The following is a 17,457-nucleotide window of genomic DNA, read 5'->3' on the forward strand; positions in this document are numbered from 1 at the left end:
TTCTCAGCTATGCCTCTCTGTATTTCTTTTTTTAACTACACACATTGTTTTAGTTAAATTCTCCAGAAGACAGTTGTTCTCTCTCATTGAATCCTGGGGAACGGCTCTAATAGACTTTGCTTTGCTCCTCTGGCCAACCATTGGCTTAAACACTGTGGATAAAGGTTCAAAGATCTGTGTAATTGGCTAGGCCTTTGGCAGAATTCAAGTAAGAGGGATTGAGAACCCTACCAGAGCATGTGAATTGGGAGAATGGGAAGTCCACCCCAAGGACAGAGCAGAAAATGGGAATGAAACCGGGCAGCACGTGTCCCATGATATTTACACATCTGACATTGGAGGGTCTTTTACTTTTGCCACCATTACTCTCCTTTCTTTACCTGAACCCTCAGTTGGGCAATAGTCATATTTTTCTGTAGTTGACTTTTACCATCATTTTATTTAACCATTGAATTTAATAAAGCACCTGTATTTTGTGATGGCAGGAATAATATATAACTAGGGAACAAAAGTTGCTTGCTTTTTAAAGGAAAATCTGTGATATATTCTTCTGTACAGTGGAATTAACTTTCTAGATAAGGGTTCCCAGACCTGACTCATTGTTACAGTTGCCTGGAAATTTAGAGACAGAGAGAGAAATATCTGGTTCAGTACAGCAAGATGAAGAACAGGGGTATGAATGGTTGAGATGATTTAGTGATTATCCCAGTTCTTTTGATGATGAGAAAAAGCAAGAGCAACATTAAGCAGGATTTCAGTCTTCTACTCTGAATTTTTGGACCTTCTATTTGCTCAATCTTCTTATTTCCATGTCTGCTGGCAGATGAGCAGGGCTTTCCCACTTCTGTTTTATTGTATGACTACCTACCTGTTTGCATTCTGAACTTTTCCTTTCCCGCTTCCAAACTTCCCTGTCTGGTGTTCTTGTCCCTCTCAGTAATTCATTTGAGGGAAATTCTGTCAATATTCCCGGGGATCAAAAAAAACAAAAAACCAAAAACCAAAAACCCTTACTCCAAGAGCATGAGTTTCTAAAATGTAAAACGTAAAGTTCCACTGCAGGCTGATTTTCTTTCACCATATTAACTAGTGACAACTCTTATATAACAATTGTAGCCCATCTAGAGAAGAACTGGACAGCAGAAAAGTTAGTCCAGAGGTGCTGTGATGTGTCTAGTTAAATCTTGCTCTTTGGAATGTGTCTTCTTGAGAAATCATTCTCAGAATCTCACAAAGGCAATATTCAACTCTTTCTACTCTAAGTTTTTACCCTCTACTTGCCATTAGCAGACCACCTTGACTCTTTCAATTGTCTCAAAAGCAGCTAAGCTTTTTGGTACATCTTTCACCATTCTTTTTCTTCCAAAAAATGTCCTTGGAACTTATTTTTAGCTTATTCCTTTCACCTTTTTCTATTATCTTGTTTAAGAAATGGCTTTCCCCTTATTCCTGTATCTTCCATTGCTTCCTTTTCTCTGACTCAGCCAATATGCAGAATTTCTACCCTTTATTTCAGTACTTCATATCTTACCCTTATCACCCACTGTCAGATTTCTTTAAGGGAAGGGAGGTAGCTGTGGAAATTGATTTCTCTTCCACCCTCTCGTTCTGGTCATGTGGCTTCTAGATTCACCTCTCCACCAAAATGTTTGCTTTTGAAGTCACAGATGGTCCGGTTCAATGGCCTCTCCTTGCTGCTTTTCTTCTATGAGCTCTCTGTGATATTTACTTTGTTGCCCAGCATTTTCTAATTCAGCTCTCTTTGGCTTCAGGCTCTCTGGGTCCACTTCCTTTCTCTTTTCACCACCCTATTTGCTCATCTTTCTGCTTGGACTCTGTTTTGGATTTCCTATATATTTGATGTCCTAGATTCTCTTCCAAGTTTGTTTGTTTTTTTTTTTCAATCCCCCCTCCAATTTCTTCTTTTTTTATATCTTATTGCTTTTTAAAAATTGATTCTATACTAATGGTCTGCTGAACTTTTGCTAAATGTTTATTTTCCCATTCTTAGTCTTTCTTACAAGTTCTATTTTTAGCTGCTTATATCTAATATAACTTCCGTACTTTTGGTATTGCTCAGCTTCTTAAACTGCACTTATTCCACCTCATTGATGCCTCACCAGACATCTTCTATTTCATTTTACCTAATGTATGATCTCCCAGACACAGGGCAATACTTTGGAATCACTATCATATCTTGGATTCCCTTTAATATTTATTTATTTTTTCTAATTATGTCAATTCTGAAATATGTTCCAAATAACTTAAAGTTAAATGTTACTATGTGTAATAAACACAAAACCAGGCATGATACACACAGTATAAATTGTGTGTGTGTGTGTGTGTGTGTGTATGAGGCATAGTAACACAATGAAAATTCATGAACATATTATCCAGTCCAAGATCCAGATCATTCTATGTTCCAAACTTTTCTTTTCTAATTTCATTTAAGATTTGTGTTTCAAAAATCCTCCAATTGTTCCCTTGTTATGTAATATGCTTTAAAACTATATTTCTTTGCCAAGCTTGTGATCATGTGCCCTTGATCAAAAGCCTTCTCAAGCTGCCCATTACTTCCAGAGGAGAATAGAAAAATGGACTGACCCTAATACTCAACACCTCTTTGATCTGGTACAACCTGTGATCCAGTCCTGTTTCCCTCTATTTCCCGTTGAATCACTTGATGCTTCCTTCCTTTTCTCATTTCTTTCTTTTCATGAACAAGCCATTGCTTTCATCTTTGCACATCTTTGCTCCTATAATTCCATACTGAAGTATTCCCTGAAATGTTCTCTGTCTTATCTCCTTGGATTAAAATCCAACTGTTTTTGTAGGGCCTATCTGAAGTGCCTTCATATTTATGCAGACCAATCATACATGGCTTTTTTCCTCTGGAGCACTCTCACTCTCTGGTATTGTTATGAAGTATTTATAGTTTTCTTATATTTCTTCCTATCCTTCATGTATTACATGAGGTCTTGTATAAAGAATGCACTGAACAAATATTTTTAAATGAATTGTTGAAGAGCATGAGCTGAATATTTGTTTCTTTGTATAAAAAAGTATATAAATTCTGCACAAGTAAAACTTCTTATTCTGCTTCTCTTTCCCTTTTCATCCAAGGTTTGTCCATGGAAGGCCAGAGGCCCTATCCATAGTTAAACAGTTGGAGGACTAATCATAAGATTCTCAAGTTCTGATATTTCCCATTTTGATTAGTATTACAGTTCTCATTCTAAGAAAAACATTATTCTTAGTAAATCTGAAGATTTCATAAATGAGTTTCTCCCTTCAATACTCACAATGCTGTAATAGTACGAGGGCAGTTTTTGTTTTCAACTTTTCCTTAAATGGCAATACCAGGATTAAGAGTATTTTACCAGCTGGTGAACCTAGAAGAGGAGGCACACTTTAAAATGAGTGATGGTTAAATATATCAGGCATAGAAAAAGAGAACTATTTCTTGCCTATACAGTAAGAAAACACCTTAAGAGGGTTACAGATAAGTTCCCAGATAGTCCTTAGAGTCTGCCTGGTTGAAGAGGCTTCCATCTAGAAATAGCGAAATAGATTAGATGAATTTTATGTTTTTGCAGCTTTCCAGTTTATATGTGAAAAAAACAAACCCAGTGTGAAAATTTCAAACTGACAAAGTAGAGATAACCACATAATTATGTTGGAAGTGTTCCCTATCTATAAAGAAGAACTCTACTTTTAAAGACAGATACGCCACCAAAATCTCTAGTAATCTTCATGTCAGGAGTCCCTTCCTATGAAAATGCTGAGGCTGAGGTAATTTTAATTAAAATGAGGCAGGGAGTCAAGAACAGACAGAATAAAGTCTCAGTCAAAAGGTATTACTTGGAAGGGAGGAAAAGTAGACTGGCTTGATTGTTCACTTTGGAATCTGAAAGGACAGGGAGACCATGAAGCCTCCCTCTTCAGATTGGAGCTGGGTTGATAGGTAGTATGGGCTTCCAGGGGGACACAGTGGTAAAGAATCCACCTGCCAACTCAGGCAACGTAGGAGATGAGGGTTCCATCCCTGGGTCAGGAAGATCCCCTGGAGGAGGAAATGACAACCCACTCTAGCACTGCACCATCAGTTCAGTTCAGTTCAGTTCAGTTGCTCAGTTGTGTCTGGCTCTTCGTGACCCCATGGACTGCAGCACGCCAGACCTCCCTGTCCATTGTCAACACTCAGAGTTTGCTCAAACTCATGTCCATTGATTTGGTGATACCATCCAACCATCTCATCCTCTGTTGTCCCCTTCTCCTGCCTTCAATCCTTCCCAGAGTCAGGGTCTTTTCAAATGAGTCACTTCTTCATATCAGGTAGCCAAACGGTTGAAGTTTCAGCTTCAGCATCAGTCCTTCCAATGAATATTCAGGACTGATCTCCTTTAGGATGGACTGGTTGGATCTCCTTGGGACTCTCAAGAGTCTTCTCCAACACCACAGTTCAAAAGCATCAATTCTTCGGCGCTGAGCTTTCTTCACAGTCCAACTCTCACATCCATACATGACTACTGGAAAAACCATAGGCTTGACTAGACAGACCTTTGTTGGTAGAGTAATGTCTCTGAAGTCTAGGTTGGTCATAGCTTTTCTTCCAAGGTGCAAGTGTCTTTTAATTTCATGGCTGCAGTCACCATCTGCAGTGATTTTGGAGCCCCCAAAAATAGTCTGTCACTGTTTCCCCATCTATTTGCCATGAAGTGATGGGACCAGATGCCATGATTTTAGTTTTCTGAATGTTGAGTTTTAAGCCAACTTTTTAACTCTCCTCTTTCATCAAGAGGCTCTTTAGTTCTTCTTCTTCTTTGCTTTCTGCCATAAGGGTGGTGTCATCTGCACAACTAAGCTGCATTGGACCATACTTTGTGTTACTATTTGAGGGCATCTTACCCTGATAAAGGTGGTAATTGTTTATCTAGATCAGCAAACCTTGTTGATTGAATATAGTTGAACATTTGGCATTTGGGCTAAGGCATTCCTTTAGGCTTTATTGAAATTGAGTAAATTTAAAATGACTATTAGTTGTACCACTTTTAATAGCTGAAATTACATACTAATTTTGGAATTTAAAGGTAATTAATGATTGTTTATTTTCCAAAAATAACTTGTAAATTTCTTAAGAAATAAATTGTGCTCCTTACATTCTCATCACTGTATTTTCTTAAATGCTGTTAGTTTTAAATTATAAACATGGAGGCAGCACCTATGGCAGTAAGTTAGTGAATGTTTAAGGCATCTGGGCATACAGTGCCTCAAAGGATAATTAGATGATTATAATGGTACTTGCTTTGAGATGGCTAATTAAAAAAACCTACTGCTCCCAAGTCTAGTTTTTTGAGTAATGATCACATATTAGCAACTATGAAACTTCATAGTTCATAGCCAACCTCACTGAAGAAAAAATAAATAAATAAGTTGGCAGTATTTTCTACAAAGAACTAAAGAATGCCTCTAGACCAATCTTTCCATTTTTTACTCTGTATTCTGTGCCCAGCCTCTCATACGTATCAACATTAAACCTCCTACGCTAGGCATCATTCATCTAATTTCCCTCTGTTTGTTTTCATTTGTTTATAACTCTTCCTTTGGCACTAGGGAGGTAATTTTCTCCCTCTTTTCCACCTTTTGTGAACCTCTGAAAGAAAGCTTTTGTAATTAGTCTTCACAGCGTTAAGAAACATTTTATAACCTGCCAATAAAAATGTCCATTCTTTGGACCAATGTATAATTAAATAAGTATCACTGTGGTAATTCAGCTACAAAATAAAATCATTTTAAAGGGGTTATTAATTGAGAAACTTGCTTTTATTTTGGAATTCTAATCAGTAATGAGCTGTGTTATGGAAAAAATCTTGCTTTCACCATTTCCATTACTTGGACTATTAAAAATACTAAATAAAACTGTGTCAATAAATTTTTTACTTTATTTTTCTGAATGATTAATCACCTGAGAGAATCTTGTTAAAGTATCAACAAATTAGATATGGTCAAAATGAATGTTTTGCTGTGAGTCTTTAAAAGCAAAGCTGAGTGATACAAGCAATGTATAATATGTTGTAATGGACTCTGTTGGAGGCCGTTACTTCTTGATTGAAGGCTTAAAAAAAAGTGGAAAATTGAATTTTGGAGGCTAATCAGAGTTTGTTCCGTAGGAGTCCTTTGAGCTGAGAGCAGTAGGAGGAAGATGAGTGTGTAAAGTGAAGGGTACTGTAATGATGAGGTGTGCTAAAGGTTGATTAACCAGTTTGGGAAAGAGTAAATTTTGAGAACAAAGTAAAAGGCTGATGTAGTAAAAATCAATCTTTGAAAACTGAAAAGCTCAAGAGTTCCCTGGTGATCTAGTGGTTAGGATTTGGTACTTTCACTTCTGTGGCCTGGGTTCAATCCCTGGTGGGGGAACTGAGATCCTTCAAGCTGTGAGGTATGGCCAAAAATAAAAGAAAGAAAAAGAAAACAAACAAAAAAACAAAACAGAAAAGTTCTACCTTTTGCTAGAAATTAATTGATTGGTTGCATATTTTAAAAGCTTTATTTGAAGCCTGGGAATGGTTAAGGGTGAGCAATGAGTTACATCTCAACATGATTATCACTGACATTGAAGGGGCTGCAGTTTAAGTGCTTTAGTCTATCAACTCAATTCTTCCTACACCCTTGTCAAATAGGTCAGACTTCCTCAAGGAAACTGAGGCACAGTGTTGTTTTATTAGTGATTTAGCTGAGGTGTTTAACCCAGGCAGCCCAATTCCAAAGCCTGGATGTTTGGCTACCACTGTATATCCTTTCCAGGGTAAATTTTATTGATAGTGATGTTTTAAGAACATTTCAGCCTGGGCTGTATCCTAATGATGGTTTTTTTAATGGCTATTACAACATGGATGGATGGGGCTTCCCTGCTGGCTCAGTGGTAAAGAATCTGCCTGTCAGGGCAGGAGACACAGATTTGATCCCTGTGGCATAAAGATCCCCTGGTAAAGGAACTGGCAGCCTACTCCAGTTTTCTTGCCTGGAGAATCCCATGGACAGAGAAGCCTGGTGGGCTACAATCCATGGGGTCACAAAGAACTGGACACGACTGAGGGACTAAACAACAACATGGTTGGACAGGAACTTTGTAGAAAGTTTGACGTTATATCCTAATAAGGAAAGTTTCTATCCCACCCCATGGCAAAGCTTAGCTCAGAGAACAGATTTTTCTGGATAATCTTTAAAACATTTTTATGTGAAAATTATAGTTATTCAGAAATGATTAAAGAACTAGATTGTTGATCTTTTATGTACTTACTTGAAATGTTCACTTAATTATGCACATCTGGCCTGTAAGATTAATACCTCAGGAAAGATGTCTCCTTACTGTTTGCTTATTTGTTCTGTTTTGTTTTATTGGTCTCTTGTGAGATGAAAATAAACTTCTAAGGCTGTGCTCTTACTTAAAAAGTATTTGTATAGAACAGGCTTATAGACTCTATGGGAGAGGGAGAGGGTGGGAAGATTTGGGAAAATGGCATTGAAACATGTGAAATGTCATGTATGAAACGGGATGCCAGTCCAGGTTCAATGCACGATGCTGGATGCTTGGGGCTGGTGCACTGGGACGACCCAGAGGGATGGTATGGGGAGGGAGGAGGGAGGAGGGTTCAGGATGGGGAACACATGAGAAATAAAGAAATAAAAAATTAAAAAAAAAAAATAAAAAGTATCTTAAGATCAGAGTTGCTGATTGTGTTACTATACAGCAAAAAGAACATGAACATGACCCTATGTTGACTATAGTTTAAGAAACTGATTTAGGGGATTGAACAGAAAGACTGGAAAATTGGCAAGCAAATCTGGGCTTATGTAGCTTAGAGCTGCGGCACTAAGGGGGACTTACTTGTATGAAGGGATATTAAAAGATACATGTTCTTGTTTGTTTCCTCAGGATGAATACAGAAGAAATAGGCTTAAATTAAATCAAGTGGAGCCCAGTGTTCTAAGATAAGATATAAGGAGAAACCTCCCGGTTTTACTGGTAGTGAGATCTCAAGGAGTTTATAGATTTTTTAAAAAATTACGATGGTGTAAGAATAAGATAGTATAAGAGGTGATTTTAAAGTGGTCTGGTATACCATTAGGAAAACCAGTTTAGCGCCATCAGGCTGTCTTTCGAAATTTAACACTGTGTATTGTAGCTTGCTTTAATTGTACGCTCTTGACTTGGGAGCTGTCTAGGCAGTTCTCTACTTAGAGTGATTGCGCTTCTAGACAGCGCAGAAAGGCTTCCAGCCAGTTTTGCCCATGTTGTTATGGAATGGCACTTAATGCAAGCAGGGCACAAATGAACTCACCCCAGTAGTCTGGTTCCTGATGAGAATCAGATAAGGCCCCCTCATCGACTGCCTCAGCGTGTTCCCCTGGGCTCCCGGGCGGAACTCTGTTACAGGATTAAACCCAGCTCCACAGCAGCAGCAGCAGCTGAGAGAGCAGAGAGGGGGGTGAAATAGCAGGGTCCCCACACACTTCCTGATGTGATCATTTTTTTTTTAAGTGTAAAACCTTGCATTTTTGTTATTTTCTGTAACTTAAGGTTATTTATTGTGTTTTTACTAAAATGGTTAGTGTATACATTTCACTCATGAAATCAAATCAAAGAGAGAAGATGGAAGGAGGGAGAAGACTGTGTTTGGCTAGCAGGAGAGATCTTTTTGACCTACAGTGTCCTGTGACATTCAGGGGGACTGATTTCCCAGAGCAGTTGGTAAATTGGCTCTGTGACAGTTCCCATGGGGAAGTTCTAAAAGCGGCAATGACAATGCCCTTGAAACAAATATATAGCCTGTCTAGGAAAATCCTTTGAAAGGCTGCTCTCATTTGATGCATGAGATCTTGATGTCTTACATGTATGTATTGTATTTGATGTATTTATGAGAAGAACTCAGTCTCAGAGCTCTATAGTCACACCTCACATCCCAATCTACCCTCCTATTTTTTTTTTTTTTTTTGGGCTAGGATAGAAAGACTGGGTTGTGTCAATTTTGTGCCTTTAGTATATTTGCCATTATTCGAATCACAGCTTTAAAGGTTTATTGTGTTGGTTTGTTTTTATATTGTGAAGGAATCATATGACAGAGATCTAAAGCAAGGACAATTTGATGCAGTTGAGCATTGATTCGTGCATAAAGTTCTTTCATGTCAGCAAAGGGCAAGTTGTGAGTTCAAGTGCTGCTGTCCTGACACTCTTGGACACTAGCTATTTGGCCAGGGAAATTTACTTGGAAAAATGAGAGTGGTACAACAAACTTTTAAGTAGGTTTTTTTTAAAAAATAAAAACAAGCATCAGGGACTACTGTTTCACTCAGAATCTCCTCTAAAGCCTCTGTCCTTACAAACTCATAGTCCTTAATAGTTTATATTATGGTTATTTGTTTTTATTGCCCTTTTTATGTCAACAAGGACTCCTTCAAAGGTAATAACCTTGCTTTCATCTCTCTCTCTTTTTTTCTTTGACTTTTCCTGCCTTGCATTTTGTCTGGTACAGAGAGGTGCTCAGAATACTTGTGTTTGATTAACATCTGACTCTCTCTGCAAAAATCTTTCTAAATGGTGTCCTTTTTTTTTTTGTCTCTTTTACTTTTTCCTTCTATTTGTTTCTATAAAAATAGATAAAGTGCACTTTTAGAAGGTTGTTGTAGCTTGGTGGAAACTTAGAATGGAAAAATAAATGGAATTAAATCTAGATTATTACTTTTTTCTTTTTATGTACTTTAAAATTTAGTTTTGTATTGTGGTGAAAATAAGTAACATAGAGATTATTTTTAGGTTAATTTAAAGAAGTCTCAGAACTGTAGTGTGTGAAATAGAGAATAAAACATGTTCTATGTTTCCAGATTCCTTTAGCATTAGGCCTTTGGTAAGAGTTATAATTTCTTACTGTAATTTTATTTCTGTGTGAAAATAACATCAATTTATATAGTTCTTCTGTGTTTCCAGATTCCTTTAGCATTAAGCCTTTAATAAGGATTATAGTCTCATATTCGGAGAGGGCAATGGCACCCCACTCCAGTACTCTTGCCTGGAAAATCCCATGGATGGAGGAGCCTGGTGGACTGCAGTCCATGGGGTCTTGAAGAGTCAGACACGACTGAGCGACTTCACTTTCACTTTTGACTTTCATGCATTGGAGAAGGAAATGGCAGCCCACTCCAGTGTTCTTGCCTGGAGAATCCCAGGAACAGGGGAGCCTGTTGGGCTGCCGTCTATGGGGTCACACAGAGTCAGACACGACTGACGTGACTTAGCAGCAGCAGCAGCATAGTCTCATAATTTTATTTCTATGAGAAAATAACATCAATTTGTATAATTCTGATCTAAAGTTTGTTTTCATTTTCTCTAGAAGAATTCTAGTAGTTGAATCTGAAAGACCTGGGGTTTGAATTCTAGTTCTTACTCTGTGATCTTGGGGAGGGCAGTTAACTTCTCTGAGCCTCAGTTTCTTCAAGTTTAAAACAGGGGTAGCAAAACACAGCTCACATGCTGCTGTGAAGACTAAATGCTTTATTATATTAAAGTATTCAGCATAGTACCTGAATGTAGGTAGCTTCTAAGAAGTTTGTGTGTGTGTGTGTGTTAATAATTTGTTATTTTGTAACCTAAATAGTGAAGTATAGTATTATAGAATTTTTATGGGAAAAAGAGCTTATCCATCATTGCAATATTAATTGATATAGCTTCTTAATGTTTGTATGTTAATACTCATATATCAGTCAGCATCACTGAATACTTTGTATGCATGGAAAACTGTCCTGAATATTATATTTTAATCAGATTAAAAAATATGTATTATAATGACAGAGGTGAGTATATGCTCTGGGACTTATTAAAGACTAAAATGAAATTTTCGTTTTATGCTTTGCAGTTCCTATTGCAATTCATTTAAGTAGAAGAGAGCTGAAACTGCATTTTAAAGGAGATGCCTCTCATAAGACATTTGCATCACTGAGCCTTGTGGACTTTTGAAAGTATTTTCAAAAGTGCTCACAGCAGAATTTGTCTGAGTCATTGAAAAATTCTTGGACAGGACATAATTTCTCATCCACTAGAGAAATGATATTATTTTAGAATAATATTTTAAAATGCAGATCCTGTAAAGCATGATAGATGGCTATTCTAAAGTGAGATTTATTTCCTTTCTGGGTGTAGATTGGAGTGGTTAGACTTGAAGAGCATGACTGATCAGTGAATCTGATCTATTCAGTTCTATAGTATGCGGATCCTCCGTATTATTAAATCAACCATTTAAAACTCATTTCTAATCAAATTCTTACAAGCATAGCACATGTAATGTGGTTTCAAAGACAGAAATCATTTCCAAGAGAACTTTTAGATTTTAGTGGTTTTTCAAACAATTGGGAGATATGTTTTAGGCTTTACATTGCCCTGCCACTGATTATACTTCGTGATATCCTGAAAATTTTTATACTAAAAATGTTTAGTTTTTATGGTTCTTTGTGTCAAACCCATGTTGCTTCTTACAAACCATGAAAAAGAGGAAGCCAGAGATAAATTATTTTACCTCATGTTTGACAGAAGTAGAACAAGTAGCACTCTGAATCTAATTTCTTGGGTTTCTTTGGTCTTCCAGCTTTAATATAAAGAAAAACACTAATGTTTAATAATGTAATCCTAGCCTATTCTTTTGCAAACATCATTAATTTTCTTCTCTAAAAATATATGCCTTACCTTCATTGACCACCTTATTGAAAATAACACCGTCCCTAATATTCCCTATCCCTCTGTACATCTTTACTTTTCTACATAACACTCTTGCTGTCTGACTTACTATGTATTTTTCATGTTATTATCTGTCTTCTTTATTATAAATGGCTTTCCTGATGGCTCAGGTGGTAAAGAATCTGCCTGCAAGGTGGGAGAACTGGGTTTGATCCCTGGGTCAGGAAGATTTCCTGGAGAAGGGAATGGCTACCCACTCTAGTATTCTTGCCTGGAGAATTCCACGGACAGAGGAACCTGGTGGGCTACAGTCCATTGGTTGCAAAGAGTCAGACACAACTGAGTGACTAACATTTATTATAAAAACTCTGCAAGAGCAGGGCCATGTATCTATTTTATTTACTTATGCATCCCAGTGCCAAGAACAGCACCTGACACATAGGATGCTGGCAATAAATATGTATTGCATGAATGAAGTCAAACAGAAGAAAAATTATGCCTTGTTTATTTACATGATTGAAAAGTTCTTTTACAGAAGCATTTATTTCAATAATCTTAAATGAAATATACCTTTAACATTAGCCATTTCTTTTTCCTGATATCTGGCTGAATATGTAGTCCTAGTTTGGGAGGTTTTAACTTTTACTCTTGATTTTCCAGATAGCAAAGGGCCTTTTTGTAGAAAGCTAGGTTGCTTCCCCATGACTATCAGTGTTTACAATTTAGGGCAGGAGACCACCTCTCAAGTCTTTGGTACTTGCCTGGTCTCTCAAAATGGTGGGCATCGGGCACTTACAGATTTCTTGAATTGTTTGCTTACTTGTTTGCTTATTTCTACCCACCACTTTCCAAAATGCATTTCAGGAGGCCAACTGTCTGTGAATCCATGAGTTCCATACACACTCATCTCTGTTTCTATCCTACTAATCAATCAGTGTTGGGTCAGCTAGAGTTCATAGAATAAAATCGCTTATTATCTCTTTATCCCGTTCTTAAAGCGAAGTAGTCCATTTCCCCAAACTCGCTTCTTGCTCGGATAATGTTTTCCTTTGATGCTATTTTTTTTTTTTAAGCCATATTTCAACTAGTGTCTGTGAAGAGTCAGTTCTACATATCCTCTTTACTGTCGATCGTTAGAGTGCAGCCACCTAGAACAAAGAAGTGACAATTGAATCGCTGACTGGATCACGAGTGAAACTCACTGTGAGGATACTCATCTTTGCCCTTTTGGATATATTTGGAGTAGATCAGCTTAAATGATGGGCCTCCATGGGAGAATGGAAGACACTTCTCTAACAATGAATTCTACGGGATGGGAAACTCTGAATGTGTGACAGATGAAGTTATTTTTAATTCTTGAAACTTGTCATCAGAGAATTATCAGACAGGTGGACTTTGGGGCCAGCACTTCAGTTAATAGCTCCCATTTTCAGACAAATTTAAGTTCCCTTAATGGATTTTAATTACACTGACTTTTTCTGCCAAGAGTGGGGATCATGGAAGTTAATAACCTGGTGTTAAAGTAAATAGAAATCCTTTATTTGACTGATTGTTTCTCAGTGACAATTCTGCTTTCTCTTTAAGAGTCATATATTTATCACATGTGAAACAGGTTTAGTCAAGTAAAGAAGCTACTTCTAGAAAGATGTGCTTTCAGATTAGTGTCTAGTTTTTCATGTAGTTTGAGTAGTGTAAATCTCCAGAAATTGCATGGAGATTGCATTCCTGAAATTGAGGCAATTGCCTGTGGATTTGACATGATAAATGTTGGTTGGGGACAACACATTGATTTTCATTATGTAGTTGTAGGACTTAGGCATGCTCTGCATATTCCTTTAATGAACTGTTGCTGTTTAAAAGATGTCTGTGGGCCCTCCAAGCAGCTGTATGTGATGCTAGATTTTTTTATATGAATTTCTTAGAAGAGTAGATAAGAACTGCTCTAAGCACCTAAATAAGCTGTGGGCTTCCCTGGTGGCTCAGTTGTAAAGAATCCACCTGCTAATGCAGGAGACATGAGTTCGATCCCTGACCTAAGAAGATCCCCTGCAGAAGGAAATGACAGCCCACTCTAGTATTCTTGCCTAGAGAATTCCATGGACAGAGAAGCTTGGCAGGCTACAGTCCAAGGGGTTGCAAAGAGTCGGCCTTAACTTAGTGACTGAACAACAACCTGAAGAAGCTAAGGTGGCAATCAATATTGCATTATTAGGATTTAATTTTGCTCTTATGAAAGAAAATATATAGAAAGAATTGTTTTTTCCCCTCCCTCTATAATACTATATTTTTTGAGATTAGTTGTTGACTAAAGTAAATATAAATTAAAGTATTAATTGGTGCAAGGGTATTAACATTGAATAGCAATCATGCAACATAGGGTTCTTCCTGTTGATTGCAATGACTTTGTGTCTTTTATCTATTTAGTGAACTCCTAGTGATCTTTCAAGTTCCAGGTGGCACATCACCTCCATGAGGTCTTTTTCTCTCTGTTAAGCATAGTTGGTAGCTCTTTCTCAGTGGTCCTTTTACTGCGCTGAATTATCTATTATGAATATGTGATGTCAGTTGCTCAGTTGTGTCCGACTGAAATGCTTCACTGGCTGAGTCACCAGGGAAGCCCCGTTATAAATATAGATATCTGTTATATCTACTATAGCCATATCACAATGTATTATAATTACTTATGTCTTTTTTTCCCAGAAGATAGTTTTCCTGGACAGAGATGATGCCTTAGTCACTATCTTAATGTCAGTTCCTTAATTAAGACCCCATATATAGTAGGTTCTTTTGCTGGGAAAGTAACAAACAAAATTTCTTGCCTCTACCTAGAGTTTATTTGTAACAATCCCTGCTTTGGGGCCTGAATTAGAATTCGGTGGTGTAAATAAAGCCACTATGTCTGAAAATCTTACATGGATTTTCTAGATACCATAAAGAGACTGATTAAAGATCCTCCAAGTTAAATTAAACAGAGTTACACTCTCCACTGCATCGTAAGTCAATTTAAAAGGATTTTATACTTTATTCAGAAAAGGCAATATCATGAGTCCTGTTTTATTAATACCTAAATATGTTATATACTTTGAAGTATTCATTGGTTGGTTTTGAAAGGTTCTGTATGATGGAAAGGATATTGAAGGAATCAGACTAGAAAGGTATTTTATTTATTTATTTATTTTTTTTTAGAAAGGTATTTTAATCTTCTGTACTTTTCCCTGTAATTTTGTAAGGTTGCATCCCATACATGTCAGTAAAAATAACTCTATCCCTTTATTAAAACTTCAGTGTCTTCATTTATATTTAGAGTGGTAGCAACATAAAATTGAAAACCTGAGAGTTGTGAAGGATATAAAGTCATGTTTTAATAGGGAAACTAAATTGCTCCTTCAAAGAGCCTATAAAACTGAAAAGCATTCATTATAAATGTAATAAAGACTTACGAGTCCCATTTTATTAAAACTACACCCAGTTTCCTGTAGGGGCTGGATCATTTAGAGGTAAACCAGTGACACTTTATGTCTAGCAACAAACTTTCCGTGAGATAAGATATCTACTGAAATGAGGTTGGTGGTTTTAACATGATCCCTAATGGATATCCATTCATGTTAAAAGATTAGAACTTTTGCTGTAGCTGAGTTTGTAGCTTCTGATAATAATGCACCCAGACCAGATTAATGACCAGTAAATTTCTTACTACTCTAAGTTTCTTGAAGAAACAGAACAATTGTGAAAGATAAAGCTTATGCCTCTACTAATTGCTGTGTTATATCATCCTATCATACTGTAAAATTCTTACTCAAGTCAAATTATGTAGATTAACACTGTCACAGGATAATGACTTTCCACTGGTTACCTTTGGCCTCTCTTTTTCCTTTCAGGTACAATAATGTTTTTAATGTGGTACAGGAGAATCATTCTCTTTTAGACTTTAGCTGCTTTTCAAAGATTTTCGGTTACATTTTCCACAGTTCATTCTATTTTGCATATTCTATACACGTATTTCGATATTACTTTAATGGACTGTGGTTGTGTTGAAAGTGAAAGTGTTAATCACTCAGTCATGTCTGACTCTTTGCAACCCCATGTATTGTAGCCCACCAGGCTCCTATGTCCATTGAATTCTCAGGGCAAGAATCCTGCAGTGGGTTGTCATTGCCTTCATCAGGGAATCTTCTCAACCCAGGTATCTAACTGGGGTCTTCTGTATAGCAGGCAGATTCTTTACTGTCTGAACCACCAGAGAAGCATGGTTATGTTAGGGGCAGTGTTTTTAAAATGCAAAAGGAAAACCCAATGAAATGATAGCCAGGTAGTCCAGTTACTCTTAGTTTTAGAATCGACTACTTTTAAAGAGACATACTTAAATGTTTAAATGAGACAACTGAAGTGTTTAAGTTAATATGCATAGGTTGTATTGATTTATTCAGAAAATAAGACAAAGTTTCTGGTAGATGGTGACAAATTAAAAGTGGATTTATTCTAATTCCTTTCTTAACACACATCCAACATATAAATAATTATATGATTCTGAGAGCAGATCTGGAGCCTTGTTTAGAGAAATTGTCATGTCAGGCCAAAACTTTGGCCAGTTTATGCTGAGCAGAGAGAACATTTTCTTTAAAAAAAAAAAAAAATATATATATATATATATATATGAGCAGAAGGGAATCCTTGTTTATTCTCTGATTAATAATTGCATTCTGGTGTTCTGGAGAATAAGAGTACTTGCCCCAAAGTGTATTGGAATCCCTAAATATTCTTCAACTTAGCTCCCCTAAAAGAAATCTTTATTATTCTGTTTACTGTCATCTGATTTCTAAATTAAATGTTCTTTCCTTTTTGTTGATTGCCATTGTTACCATAAAGCAGATAGTTGTCTCTAAATCCCTTCCAACATGTGAAAATGCCAAAGTTTGAGAAATCTTTTAATTTGAAAGTAATGATTTGGTAGCAGAAATTTTCAAGGGAGCAAAATAATTTTAAAGTTTTGAAACTTAAACTTCAGCCTTAGGTTAATTTATCACTTGATAGAATGTAACGGTACTAAGTAAGCAGGTTGAAGGCTATAATATAGTGTACTAGTTTTTTTTTTTTTTTTTTAACATGATTATTTTTCACATCCTTCCAGTTGATACTTTTAAATTTTCTTGGAATTGGGGTTTATATTTAACCAGTATCTTCTTTCATTTTTAACTGATGACATATTTCACTTTGGTATATTGAACCCCAATTCCATAATTACTTCTACTTTTTTGTCCTTTTTAAAGATGTATGGAGACTTTTTCATCAGATAATAAAGTATATTCTCAGATTTATTTCCCTATAAATGTTTAGTTAATTTACAGAGTAATTGATTGGTTTGTTGAAACGTCATGATGGCTGCTGTATTTCCTCAACCTTTTCAGTGTTCTTCAGGTCATGTTAAAAAAAAATCTCATTTCAGGGAAACAACTGTGTTCACATGAGAGTGGTAGTTTGGTTGCTAAGTCATGTCCTACTCTTGGGACCCCATGGAATGCAGCCCATCAGGCTCCTCTGTCCATGGGATTCTCCAGGCAAGAATACTGGAGTGGGTTGCCATTTCCTTCTCCAGAGGATCTTCATGACCCAGAAATCAAACCTGGGACTCCTGCATTGCATGCAGATTCTTTACCCAACTGAGCTACAAGGGAAGCTCCTTTTTTAAGCCCTTATTTATGAATTCTAGAGACTGCATGGAAATTTAAAGTAGT

At 36.7% G+C, this 17,457-nt stretch overlaps 1 protein-coding gene across 3 annotated transcripts in view; it reads left to right on the forward strand.

The window, feature by feature from the left end:
• IMMP2L (inner mitochondrial membrane peptidase subunit 2) overlaps positions 1–17,457 on the forward strand; it is a 961,484-nt gene that overhangs the window by 364,658 nt on the left and 579,369 nt on the right. The gene's annotated exons all lie outside the window — the stretch shown is intronic.

Source organism: Bos taurus, chromosome 4 (assembly GCF_002263795.3).
Source record: "Bos taurus isolate L1 Dominette 01449 registration number 42190680 breed Hereford chromosome 4, ARS-UCD2.0, whole genome shotgun sequence".
Classification (NCBI taxonomy): domain Eukaryota; kingdom Metazoa; phylum Chordata; class Mammalia; order Artiodactyla; family Bovidae; genus Bos; species Bos taurus.